This window comes from Bombina bombina, chromosome 3 (assembly GCF_027579735.1).
Source record: "Bombina bombina isolate aBomBom1 chromosome 3, aBomBom1.pri, whole genome shotgun sequence".
Lineage (NCBI taxonomy): Eukaryota > Metazoa > Chordata > Amphibia > Anura > Bombinatoridae > Bombina > Bombina bombina.
This window is the reverse complement of record NC_069501.1, coordinates 950,553,297-950,568,045: the sequence shown is the minus strand read 5'-3', so window position 1 is coordinate 950,568,045 and position 14,749 is coordinate 950,553,297. Positions and strand designations below refer to the sequence as shown.

The window sequence follows — 14,749 nt, the reverse complement described above, 5'->3', positions numbered from 1 at the left end:
TAACCCCTAATCCGCCTCACTAACCCTATCATAAATAGTATTAACCCCTAATCTGCCCTCCCTAACATCGCCGACACCTAACTTCAATTATTAACCCCTAATCTGACGACCGGAGCTCACCGCTACTATAATAAATGGATTAACCCCTAAAGCTAAGTCTAACCCTAACACTAACACCCCCCTAACTTAAATATAATTTACATCTAACGAAATTAATTAACTCTTATTAAATAAATTAATCCTATTTAAAGATAAATACTTACCTGTAAAATAAATCCTAATATAGCTACAATATAAATTATAATTACATTGTAGCTATTTTAGGATTAATATTTATTTTACAGGCAACTTTGTAATTATTTTAACCAGATACAATAGCTATTAAATAGTTAAGAACTATTTAATAGTTACCTAGTTAAAATAATAACAAAATTACCTGTAAAATAAATCCTAACCTAAGTTATAATTAAACCTAACACTACCCTATCAATAAATTAATTAAATAAAATACCTACAATTACCTACAATTAACCTAACACTACACTATCAATAAATAAATTAAATACAATTCCTACAAATAACTACAATTACATAAACTAACTAAAGTACAAAAAATAAAAAAGAACTAAGTTACAAAAAAAAAAAAAATATTTACAAACATAAGAAAAATATTACAACAATTTTAAACTAATTACACCTACTCTAAGCCCCCTAATAAAATAACAAAGACCCCCAAAATAAAAAAATGCCCTACCCTATTCTAAATTAATAGAGTTAAAAGCTCTTTTACCTTACCAGCCCTGAACAGGGCCCTTTGCGGGGCATGCCCCAAGAAAATCAGCTCTTTTGCCTGTAAAAAAACCATACAATACCCCCCACCAACATTACAACCCACCACCCACATACCCCTAATCTAACCCAAACCCCCCTTAAATAAACCTAACACTAAGCCCCTGAAGATCTTCCTACCTTGTCTTCACCTCAACAGGTATCACCGATCCGTCCTGGCATCCGGTGCTGAAGAGGTCCAGAAGAGGCTCCAAAGTCTTCCTCCTATCCGGCAAGAAGAGGACATCCGGACCGGCAAACATCTTCATCCAAGCGGCATCTTCGATCTTCTTCCATCCGGTGCGGAGCGGGTCCATCTTGAAGCAGCCGACGCGGATCCATCCTCTTCTTCCGGCGTCTCCCGACGAATGACGGTTCCTTTAAGGGACGTCATCCAAGATAGCGTCCCTCAAATTCCGATTGGCTGATAGGATTCTATCAGCCAATCGGAATTAAGGTAGGAATATTCTGATTGGCTGATGGAATCAGCCAATCAGAATCAAGTTCAATCCGATTGGCTGATCCAATCAGATTGAGCTCGCATTCTATTGGCTGTTCCGATTATCAGATTGAGCTCGCATTCTATTGGCTGATCGGAACAGCCAATAGAATGCGAGCTCAATCTGATTGGCTGATTGGATCAGCCAATTGGATTGAACTTGATTCTGATTGGCTGATTCCATCAGCCAATCAGAATATTCCTACCTTAATTCCGATTGGCTGATAGAATCCTATCAGCCAATCGGAATTTGAGGGACGCCATCTTGGATGACTTCCCTTAAAGGAACCGTCATTCGTCGGGAGACGCCGGAAGAAGAGGATGGATCCGCGTCGGCTGCTTCAAGATGGACCCGCTCCGCACCGGATGGAAGAAGATCGAAGATGCCGCTTGGATGAAGATGTTTGCCGGTCCGGATGTCCTCTTCTTGCCGGATAGGAGGAAGACTTTGGAGCCTCTTCTGGACCTCTTCAGCACCGGATACCAGGACGGATCGGTGATACCTGTTGAGGTGAAGACAAGGTAGGAAGATCTTCAGGGGCTTAGTGTTAGGTTTATTTAAGGGGGGTTTGGGTTAGATTAGGGGTATGTGGGTGGTGGGTTGTAATGTTGGTGGGGGGTATTGTATGGTTTTTTTACAGGCAAAAGAGCTGATTTTCTTGGGGCATGCCCCGCAAAGGGCCCTGTTCAGGGCTGGTAAGGTAAAAGAGCTTTTAACTCTATTAATTTAGAATAGGGTAGGGCATTTTTTTATTTTGGGGGTCTTTGTAATTTTATTAGGGGGCTTAGAGTAGGTGTAATTAGTTTAAAATTGTTGTAATATTTTTCTTATGTTTGTAAATATTTTTTTATTTTTTGTAACTTAGTTCTTTTTTATTTTTTGTACTTTAGTTAGTTTATGTAATTGTAGTTATTTGTAGGAATTGTATTTAATTTATTTATTGATAGTGTAGTGTTAGGTTAATTGTAGGTAATTGTAGGTATTTTATTTAATTAATTTATTGATAGGGTAGTGTTAGGTTTAATTATAACTTAGGTTAGGATTTATTTTACAGGTAATTTTGTTATTATTTTAACTAGGTAACTATTAAATAGTTCTTAACTATTTAATAGCTATTGTACCTGGTTAAAATAATTACAAAGTTGCCTGTAAAATAAATATTAATCCTAAAATAGCTACAATGTAATTATAATTTATATTGTAGCTATATTAGGATTTATTTTACAGATAAGTATTTATCTTTAAATAGGATTAATTTATTTAATAAGAGTTAATTAATTTTGTTAGATGTAAATTATATTTAAGTTAGGGGGTGTTAGTGTTAGGGTTAGACTTAGCTTTAGGGGTTAATCCATTTATTATAGTAGCGGTGAGCTCCGGTCGTCAGATTAGGGGTTAATAATTGAAGTTAGGTGTCGGCGATGTTAGGGAGGGCAGATTAGGGGTTAATACTATTTATGATAGGGTTAGTGAGGCGGATTAGGGGTTAATAACTTTATTATAGTAGCGCTCAGGTCCGCTCGGCAGATTAGGGGTTAATAAGTGTAGGCAGGTGTCGGCGACGTTGAGGGGGGCAGATTAGGGGTTAATAAATATAATATAGGGGTCGGCGGTGTTAGGGGCAGCAGATTAGGGGTACATAAGGATAACGTAGGTGGCGGCGCTTTGCAGTCGGCAGATTAGGGGTTAATTATTGTAAGTAGCTGGCGGCGACGTTGTGGGGGGCAGGTTAGGGGTTAATAAATATAATATAGGGGTCGGCGGTGTTAGGGGCAGCAGATTAGGGGTACATAGGGATAATGTAAGTTGCGGCGGTTTACGGAGCGGAAGATTAGGGGTTAATTATTGTAAGTAGCTGGCGGCGACGTTGTGGGGGGCAGGTTAGGGGTTAATAAATATAATACAGGGGTCGGCGGTGTTAGGGGCAGCAGATTAGGGGTACATAGGGATAATGTAAGTAGCGGCGGTGTCCGGAGTGGCAGATTAGGGGTTAATAATATAATGCAGGGGTCAGCGATAGCGGGGGCGGCAGATTAGGGGTTTTATAAGTGTAAGGTTAGGGGTGTTTAGACTCGGGGTACATGTTAGAGTGTTAGGTGCAGACGTAGGAAGTGTTTCCCCATAGGAAACAATGGGGCTGCGTTAGGAGCTGAACGCGGCTTTTTTGCAGGTGTTAGGTTTTTTTTCAGCTCAAACAGCCCCATTGTTTCCTATGGGAGAATCGTGCACGAGCACGTTTTTGAGGCTGGCCGCGTCCGTAAGCAACTCTGGTATCGAGAGTTGCATTTGCGGTAAAAATGCTCTACGCTCCTTTTTTGGAGCCTAACGCAGCATTTTTTTGGACTCTCAATACCAGAGTTAATTTTATGGTGCGGCCAGAAAAAAGCCTGCGTAGCGTTAACAACCCATCTACCGCCAAACTCCAAATCTAGGCCTTAGTCATTTAAGTTGAGAAGATTATTTAAAGAGGATGCAGGTTTTTTCATAGGATAGTATCTTATTATGTATTTTGGAAAAAAAAAAAAATATGATAAAAAGGCATGTTTCCAAAAATGTTGATGGAAATTCATAGGCAAGCAAGCACAATTAATGTTGCAATAGAAATCTCCAATTTAAAAATAAAAATAAAAAAATATATAAAACTAGTCACCAAGACTGGCTCTATAATGGGTCCTGGTAGAACCATGGGACAGAGGCATCACTTTACATATATTACATATATATAATATTAAAGTGCTCTTGTACATAACTAGGTATCTCTTTTGCCTTTAAGATGTAGTGCAGTGGTTGGGTTTAGGCTGTAGTGGAAAGAGAGTTGGGGGCATCATTTTATTTTCTGACCCAGGCAGCACATTATTAATGCAATTGCTTGAGCTCTGCTTGTACTATGTAATATCTATATTATATAAATAAATACTTGTATAGTTAGGATTTTTTTTACATAACTAGAAGGGCATTTATATTATATTTATAATGAACACAGTAAAATATGTGTATCTATGCAAACTATTGTTACCACAGCATTGTGAACCTGGACTGAAACAGAGACCTCACTAAACAATGTTTATAGTTAGAGATAAGAGATAGTCGTGATATAATAAGACCTGTTTATAAAAGGGTCTAAAATTAGCGTGGCCGGACTTTTAGCCGACGGACATTTGGCCGAAACACAAGTGGCTGTCAGATAACAGTCCGGCACAAGATAGATAGATTTGATAGATAGATACATAGATTAGATAGATAGATCAATAGATGCAATAGATACATTTGATAGATACGATAGATAGATTTGATAGATAAATAGATAGATTTGATAGATAGATAATTTCCCAGACAGAGAATTACAAAACGTGCTGCCTGGGACCCATGGTAAGGTTCCCAGAGGCAGTTGCGGCGCCCGAGGCTCTGATTAGAACAGAGCACTCTGGAACGCATCTGCCCTCGGCCGAAATCGGAACATTCTTTAGCTTTCTGTCTGTCAGCCAAATGTCCGTCGGCCAAATGTCCGTCTGCCAAATGTCCTTCTGCCAAATGTCCTTCTGCATTTTGTCAGAGCACCAAAATTAGGCCTTATTATAAATGTATCTAGACAAAATAGTAGCCATGGCTGATAATATTTTACACTATAATAATAACAGTATAATATCAAAGATAATCCTTTAGAATATAATATTTTGCACATTCTAAAAAAAAAAAAAAAAATTCTAATACATGCAGATTTTTTTTTTTAATTTTCAGTCTGGAAAATAGGTTGAGTATTACATATAATGTGATGTAAAAGGGTAAATTACTTTGTCGTATATATATATATATATATATATATATATATATATATATATAAAATACACAACTGTTACTAGGCAATACAGTTACTATTTTTTCCATTCACTGTAAAGAATAGACAAATTATTATGTGTCCCCCCCAGTGTTCTACAAAGCATAATCTATAATGCAAAATCTGAATTGTGATATATATGAGATTAAACACATTGATCTAATGTCTTGATGGATTTTAATTTCCCCCTGTATTTCAGAAAAAGGTTTAGGTACATTTTGCTTAGACCGATTCTTACAGGTTTATGATCTTCACAGTTCTGATAGATCTTGGCAGTTCCTGAGTTCATTCTCTGCTGTGCAATTGCTCTGTTCATTCTGGCACTGATCAGGACACTGTTCTGCAACAATTTCCAGCAATACTTGGACCAGCTACTGCATTTTCCACTATTGATCCCCAGTGGAAGAGAAGATCTCCTCACACAGAGAGATCATTTGTTTTATTGTTTTCAGAAACATTTTCGAACCAGTAGAGAAAACACAATAGCACACAAAGCTTTGGTAATTGAAAGGAACTATCACAAATGACCATTCTCTGTCAAGATACTTGTAGAAGACGGGGCATATACCTAAATCTCTCTTACTGTGCTTATTCCTGTTCAATAGCCATATCATTCTATTCCCTATTTTAAAGGGACAGAATCTTTTTCAGCATGTATCTTATTGCGTAGTGCTACAAACAAATAATGATAATAATAGTGACTCATATTCTCCAAAGCCATTTTGCAAGCTTCATATCACTGGGCAGTACAGCCAATCAAAAACTCTGCCACCCGACTCATTGAAAATAGCTGCATGCTCTCCTGTTTATCTGCTCAAGCTGGTGTACTGTATAGTATTAAAGATGGGCCATGTATTAGCTGTTGTTCAACTTGGCCTTCACACTAAAATAAATATTGAAATACAAACAATTAGTAATTGCAATTCACTATTTATCAGTCACAATGGTTGTGCTATTTTGAAGTGTTATACATTCCTCTATAAAAAAGAGTTCAATGGGATGAGCAGTACAGACTTTGCTATCAGGCAATTATATCAAGCTTTAAAAAAGGCCTTGCTTGATATGGGGCACTTGGTAAGTTTGGAGGTATAAACAGACATCTATACAAGTGCTATGAAATCTGCACTAAAAAATGCCATTATTTAGCATCCCTTTAAATTGAGGATCTCAGTTTAAAAAAAAAAGGGAAAGATAAATATAAATATCAGTTCCTGATATCACCTGATGTTCAGCACCACAACCCAGATGTGAAAATGCCATACATTTTTAAACTTTATGATTTATGCTTCAGCATCAGTTCATCTTTCCAAAATATAAAAATGAAGGATTCTACACAGTTTTAAATAAAAATAATAATCTAAAATGTTGTGCGGTCTTGTACTTAATACAGAAAGTGAGTAGGAATAAAATGCAAACATTAATATTATGATTATCATATGGAGGATATATATATATGAAACACTTATTTGAATAATTAAAGCCCCCTCTTTCATGTGAGGGTCCTTGTGTTATATAAGTAGGGACAGAAAGGGTCTCTTTTCAAGTCACACAACCCAGAACTATAGTGTTTATAGTGTATATAGTGTTTGTCAATACTGTATCACCTGTGACCTGGCTCCTGGTGAGGCACAGGACAGTTAAAGGGACAGTCTAGTCAAAATTAAACTTTCATGATTCAGACAGGGCCTGCAATTTTAGACAACTTTCCAATTTACTTTAATCATCAAAAATGCTTTGTTCTCTTGGTATTCTTAGTTGAAAGGTAAACCTAAGTAGACATATGTGCTAATTTCTAAGCCATTGAAGGCTGCCTCTTATCTGAATGCATTTTACTGGTTTTTCACAGCTAGAGGGCATTCATTCATTCATGTGTGCGATATTGATAACATTGTGCTCACACCAATATAATTACATAGGAGTCAGCACTGATGGGCTAAAATGAAAGTCTGTCAAAATAACTGAAAAAAGGGGGCAGTCTACAGAGGCTTAGATACAAGGTAATCACAGAGGTAAAAAGTATATTTATATAACTGTGTTGGTTATGCAAAAAATAATAAACAAATTGGAGTAGACTATCCCTTTAATTTGAAAGACATTGTTAGCATGTGCTGGAAGGCAAAGCTTTGTTTAATAATCTTTGATAAAAGCTGTTTATTACTAAAATATCTAAATTCTTTCATTTAAAGGGACATGGAAGTCAAAATTAAACTGTCATAAGTCAGTATGCAATTTTAAGAGACTTTTAAATTTACTTTCTCTGTCAAATTTACATTTCTCTTTGTATTCTTTGTTGAAAACATTCCTAGATAGGCTCAGGAGCGGCAATGTACTACTTAAAAATAGGTAGTGATTTGTTAATACGCACATATGCCACTTGTTATTGGTTCACAGGATACAGTGTAGAGGTTAAACTTATTGGGGAGGTCAATCATAATCCTTTGGGAAAAGTGCAAACTATTTTGAATAAGCAGTAGATTTTTTTCTGGCAAATTTATTTTTACTTCCCCATTTGCTGCCCCCCTGTATTATGTGCCAGCCATCATCCAATCACAGGCTAGTATAGGTATACACTGTGAACTTGTGCACATGCTAAGTAGGAGATGGGGCCTCAGAAAGAATGCATATAAAAAACACTGTGCAAGATTTGATAATGGTAGTAAATTGGGAAATGTGTTAAAACTGCTTGCTCTATTTGAATCATGAAAAATTTTTAAGGAAATTATTTTATCTCAGGTGAAATTTATAACAATCCTTCGTGAATAAACTTTATTATGTTTTAAATAGGTTCTCATATGATAAACATACCTAAATAATATGAAACTCAGCCAGAATAATGCTTATTTTAATGCAAAAGTCTATTTATTTATTAAATTGAAGGGTACATATTAGAATTTCTTTGCCCGCATTCTACTCCTTAATCACCCGCTATAATTACCATTAAGGATTTCAACCAGTACAGATATATGCACCCAAATAAATAATCTTCTTGTAACAAAACCATAAAAATGCCGCCTAATCTCTAAGGGAAAAGCAGGATGCCCTAATAACGCACAGCGCAGGTTAAGCAATAACTACATTCTTCACAGATGATTAAAAATTACATTTGTGGAATAAGATTGCTTCATAAAAGAATGTGCTTTGGGAATCATTGTATTAAGAGCTTCATCTCATCTGGGTTTTAAAGAATGTTCCCCAGAAGAAGGAAATCTCACCAATCACGTCTCACTTTGCTTTTTCTTTCTGTGTTTTCAGTGCACTCTAAAGCGACACATCCAGTTTGTATTCCGTGGACTGTAAAGGAATAAGAATGCTACAAGATTAACAGCCTTTGTAAATGTAAGTCAACAGATGTTCCAATGCTGTGGGTTCTCTCAGTGCAAAACTATTTGTCATGACTTATACCCTGTGACAATCTGTGTTAGTTAAGCAGTACAGAGAGTAAATAGGTGTCTACTAATATGCCAATGCCAGTATTGGTTTTTTTTTATTATTTGTTTCTGGGAAGAATGAATATTCCCAGTCAAATCATTTTGTGTAGTTTTATGGATAAGCAGGTGCTTGAGATTGTCACAAGACAATTAGCTTCACATATCTCTTTATCATTAGAAAACATATATATAAATGGAGCAACCTTAATGCAAGTTATGCATTTCTTTATAGTTATTAAGATGTGACACAATCATTTCTGGACACTTTCCTAGTCTTATTTAGCATCTGCTAAATCAATTTACATAGTTAATCTAATTAGAAATTCGATTGACAGATAATATGGAAATCCAATGAATTGCATCCTGGTTTTACCTATTTTATATGCAAGCATTGATGTTCAGAACTCTATAAAAAATGTAAATGTAGAATCAAAGAAGAGCAAAGCATAAAAATAATGAGTGACCCCAAATGACATTTTTTTTAATAGGTTCTGATAAAAGTGCATCTAGTGACATGTCATTTAGTTCAATGCTAAAGCTTGTTTGTGCGTTGTCTCTTTGGATCAGCGTGTGTAGAACATGTATATTGTACGCAGGCAGGTGCAGGCATTTTCAGAAGAACTTTAATTATGATCACTTAGCAACAAAAGACACCTGTTTACTCAATTAGACAATTGGTTGCACAAAGACAAATAACAGGTAAGGCTCCTTGGAGATAATAGCGTGAGAATCCTGAACGTTTTTTATGTGAAACTATAGGGATGGAAAATTAACATCTATACGCAAGAAGGCATGGCGTGCCAACATGTATTATGTCATTGTTTAGTTTTTGCAAACCTGTATAATTTTGAAACAGCTGCATTGGATATTTTCATAGGTTTAATCTGGAGAAATTTAACTAATCTGGTTTCCTTTCCTTAAATTATGATTCAGTTTTTTTAAAATTATAAAACGATATATACCTGTCTATTATGCTTTGTTTGGAATTGCCTTAAATATATATTTTGTATTGTTTAGCCGTAAAGAAGTGATATTGTTATTATATAAATGTAACATATTTTCTGCCGATGTACTGTTTCTGCTCTTTATGATGTCATATGCTTATGTGATATTTTTGTCTTATATTTGCTATATACTTTAACCTGTAACTGACGTCTTTTGTATGAACGCTAATTTAAATTTAAATTGAGTAATTTTTTTATTAAATTTAATATATATCAGTGATCATGTACAAAACAGTTTTGTTTTTTACATTTTATAGAGAATGATTCTTAACTATATATATATATATATATATATATATATATATATATACTCATACATTGTTTTCATTATAATGCTCTGTTTGACTTAATGGCTAGGCATCTAGGGGTCTCATATTTGTACAGGGATATATGAAACATTTAGCATTGTGCTAGTAAGACATTTATGTTCTATAGAAAGCTCTTTATTGCAAGAAACCATTTCTCAAAAAGCATGGGTAGTTTTGGGCAAATAATTAATGACTTAACAAGTCTTTGGCTCTTTGAAAATTGGACTGGGGAGTATTGGCGCTAAAAGCTAAGGTTAAATGATCTATAAGTGGAGAGATAATCTCAAAGTTTTAAAAAATAAATAAAATCAAACATATGGGTAAATAATTTAATAATCATACGCATATAAAAAAGTATAAACAATCAGTTCATATATCTAAAAAACAACCATGTATCTAAATAAAATACAATCTAGACAAGCTCCTATATAAATGTGTGGACCACACCTAACCTCTAGAGATGAGCTCGATAAAGCAGATTACAGAAGAGGGGTGTGAATATTAAAGGAGTGCTAAAAACAGTCTTAAATCAGATGATATATAAAATCTAACACACATAAAAACAAATGATTAATGTTAGCTTCGATTAAAATGATACTATAAAGTCTATCACATAAAAACAAATAATTAATGTATACTCAGAGTAAAATTAAATCCTCATAAAGGGGCGAGATCTAATAAGTGCAATACACTATTAAAACAACCAATAAACAATAAGTAAATACAGCGCAAATGGATTGTTCATAGACTCACGGCTCACAGAGTATAGGATCAATCTTGAGCCGCATATGAGAGTGGTATCTTTTTAGTAAATATCGGCCGGTTTGTAGGGTCACTCCTGTGCGTGATAATGGGTAACTGGGTATGAGTTTAATAGCAAAAAACTCCTGCTTTTTAAGAAGGCAATCCGATGTAGCTCACTCAAAGTGGCCGTTACGCTTCTTGCTCACGTGTGTTCTAACTGCTAACAAGCAGTGTGAAAAACAGCTTTGAGTGAGCCCAGATTTGTGATGCCTACTTTTATCCCATTTGCCTTTTGCCATACAGCCCTGATCTCATTTTAAAGAGTGTATTTCCATCATCTTTCAGCTGGCATTGTGCGTCAGATTGATTGTGCCTTAGTGGGAATTGTAATTTTATTTGTGTTAAATGATTTAGACATTTCTTAAAATAATAAAGTTTACTGACAACTGTCATTTGACTTCCCTCCTACAAATCCATAAGTCAAGAGGCATCATAGTCAATTTTTCAATTGCAATTCATCTTTGTAGGTTGCCACTTAGGGGCATATTTATCAGGAGCTTGATGCCCCGTGTTTTTCAGGCTCGCCAGAAACACAAGTTATGAAGCAGTGGTCTAAAGACCGCTGCTCCATAACCTGTCCGTCTGCTCTGAGGCGGCGGACAAACATCGCCGGAAATCAACCCGATCGAATATGATCGGGTTGATTGATACCCCCGCTGGGGGCCGATTGGCCTCAAATTTGCAGGGGGTGGCATTGCACCAGCAGTTCACCAGAACTGCAGGTGCAATGATAAATCCCGAGAGCGTATGCTGTCGGCATTTATAGATGTGCAGCGGACATGATCCACAATATCGGATCATGTCTGCTTGCACAATGTTAAATCGGCCCCTTAGTCAACAAGCAGAAAGTTGTTTTAATGTATTACATCTCCCCCCTGAGAGACATTTTGTATGTATTTGTCTAATACTCCTGGCTCTGAAATTAAAAGTCAAGTAAATATTATTGTTATTATAAAATGGGCCAAAATTGCTAACGTCATATATACATTTTATGCATATAGTTATATATTTATGGGGGAGAGACATGAGGCTGTAGTTTATTATTATTATTTTTAAAAAACTCTCAGCATATATGACAAACAAATGCAATTTAACCTGTCAAAAGGTGCATCATATATATTATCAAACCATACCATGTAGCAGAGAGGAAAGAGCTTTGTTTTTTTTACAAGGGCCATGTTTGTTGTATACCGTCATTAATCTTTTCCGTCTTTGCATTTGTTTGATTTGTTGATAATGTTTTTCAAAGAATGGTGTTAAAAAAAATATTTAGGCAATGCAAGCAATCTACAACAACATCTTAGTGGTACGAACCTCAATTATCAAGTTGCTGTCCACAAGATCATTTCAAGATGGGGACCGCAAGATTAGAGCAGGAACTGGATCAGCGTTTGGCTATACTGAATAACCTACTTCTCAGAATATACCAGTGACCATTCCCAATAGATTGCATGGAGAGCCGACGACAGAACGCATAGCTGCAGAAGATTCAGCACGGACCTCTACAACACCTTTAAGCAAAGATGATGACCGAAACGGAACAATAATGGAGGAGAAGCCTCCGTCTGCAGAAGATCTTCTGATACAACTGAATTTGTGGGACCTGCATCAAGCTGCACAGGATGACAAATGTAATCCACACAGCAAGAAGGCTGCCCTGATTGATCACGGCTTGCAGTTAGCGCTGAAGGGACCAGGCGTGGCTGCAAGGACAGCACATACATCCAGGCCGCCGGACAAAATTGCTCCTGTTTCTCCAGATACCAGTAAGCCACGGTTAAACCTGAAGACGAGATAGGTTTTTATGCTGACTTTTACATCACAGCCTTAGTGCAGACACCCTGCATTTTCAACTTATCACTGGTATACAGTGATATTGGGACTCCTCAATATATACATATAAAACCCAACCAGAAACACCATACAATGGAAATTACACCTCAACTTACCAATTGCGGGTTATCTCCATTTGGATCTGATATTAGGACTACTAGAACACCCAAATTTCACATGGCAAATACAGGAATAAACGGTACATAATAACTATCTCATTATCATATGGCAGTGGAAACCAGGTATTCACAAAGAGACTCTGCTTTGGCTGCAAATAGACGTATGGGATTGACAAAACGCAAAATGAATAAAAACAAAAATGTCATAAAGGTATGGACCTCCTTAAAGAATGGGACTTAACAAAAAATACATCAAATCTTGTGGAGGCAGGGTCTTCACAACAGCTCCAGGTGACTGCACCGGAATGGTCACCTCTTCCACAGCGTTCTGCCCCTGTGCAGGACCCTAAGAGTGTCCGCAGGACCTCACTGAATCACCTCACAGATGCTGATACTTGAACTGAGTGACTGGTGCTTAATTCTGGGTATAGTTAGCCCAAGTTACTAGATAGGGAATCTCTGACTCTGTAAGTATGCTACTCAGGTGCAAGTGTTTAGGGCTAAATGCCTCCAAGGAGGTATGTCCATCATCAATGTTATTGTACACCACAATGTTGTATTGTTATGTTATGGTTGATGTTTTTTCCTTCCTAGGCCCTCACTGGTTGCAGGGATAAGGTTTATATATAGTTCTATATGGGGGGTATGACAGGTTAGTTTGGTAAAACGTATTTAAGATCTCTCACCATTGAGGATTGGTACCAGCTCATAGCATACTATGGCCCAAAATGCAGATAAGTTATAGACCTGGTGATAAAGTGTTCTCACATAGACCGTACAAGTAGATTAATTTATTCACTGACATAGGGGCTTAGGCCCTGTCCAGCTGAGTTATATCCACCACATTCATTTATGTCTATTTGATAGCGGTCTTCCTGACATATTTAAGTGACAGATCATTGGGACCTCTTATATCCCCTTGACCCCAGGTCTAAGCCTACAGCTTGAAAGATAGTCACCTCCTTCTGTTGGGGGGGCTGTAACAGTACCATTCTTTAGTACCCCATATATGGTATTATTAAATTAAACTAATAGTTAAGAGTTTCTCCAACATAGGTGTGTCCGGTCCACGGCGTCACCCTTACTTGTGGGATATTCTCTTCCCCAACAGGAAATGGCAAAGAGTCCCAGCAAAGCTGGTCACATGATCCCTCCTAGGCTCCGCCCACCCCAGTCATTCTCTTTGCCGTTGCACAGGCAACATCTCCACGGAGATGGTTAAGAGTTATTTGGTGTTTAAATGTAGTTTTTATTCTTCAATCAAGTGTTTGTTATTTTAAAATAGTGCTGGTATGTACTATTTACTCTGAAACAGAAAAGAGATGAAGATTTCTGTTTGTAAGAGGAAGATGATTTTAGCAGAAGTTACTAAAATCGATTGCTGTTTCCACACAGGACTGTTGAGATGAAGTAACTTCAGTTGGGGGAAACAGTTGGCAGACTTTTCTGCTTAAGGTATGACTGGCCATATTTCTAACAAGACTATGTAATGCTGGAAGGCTGTCATTTCCCCTTATGGGGACCGGTAAGCCATTTTCTTAGTTAAATAAAAGAATAAAGGGCTGCATAAGGGCTTAAAAAACTGGTAGACATTTTTCTGGGCTAAAACGATTGCTTTGCTAGGCATATTTTGCAGATTCTAACTATTAATGGTTATTATAATCTTGGGGATTGTTTAGAAAAACGGCAGGCACTGTGTTGGACACCTTTTTCAGATGGGGGCCTTTTCTAGTTATAGACAGAGCCTCATTTTCGCGCCACTAATGCGCAGTTGTTTTGGAGAGCAAGGCATGCAGATGCATGTGTGAGGAGCTAAGAATCACTGAAAAAGCTTATAGAAGGCATCATTTGGTATCGTATTCCCCTCTGGGCTTGGTTGGGTCTCAGTAAAGCATATAGCTGGGACTGTATAGGGGTTAAATGTAAAAACGGCTCCGGTTCCGTTAATTTAAGGGTTAAAGCTCTGAAATTTGGTGTGCAATACTTTTAATGCTTTAAGACACTGTGGTGAAATTTTGGTGAATTTTGAACAATTCCTTCATACTTTTTCACATATTCAGTAATAAAGTGTTTTCAGTTTGAAATTTAAA

General features: G+C 36.7%; 1 protein-coding gene across 3 annotated transcripts in view; it reads left to right on the top strand.

Annotated features, from left to right (window-relative positions):
* Positions 1-14,749, top strand: part of ENOX1 (ecto-NOX disulfide-thiol exchanger 1) — a 1,465,540-nt gene that overhangs the window by 503,791 nt on the left and 947,000 nt on the right. For all 3 annotated transcript variants that reach the window (XM_053707980.1, XM_053707982.1, XM_053707981.1), the window contains one exon: positions 8,416-8,499. The gene's annotated coding sequence lies outside the window, so the exon portion shown is untranslated. The remainder of the gene's footprint in view (positions 1-8,415; positions 8,500-14,749) is intronic.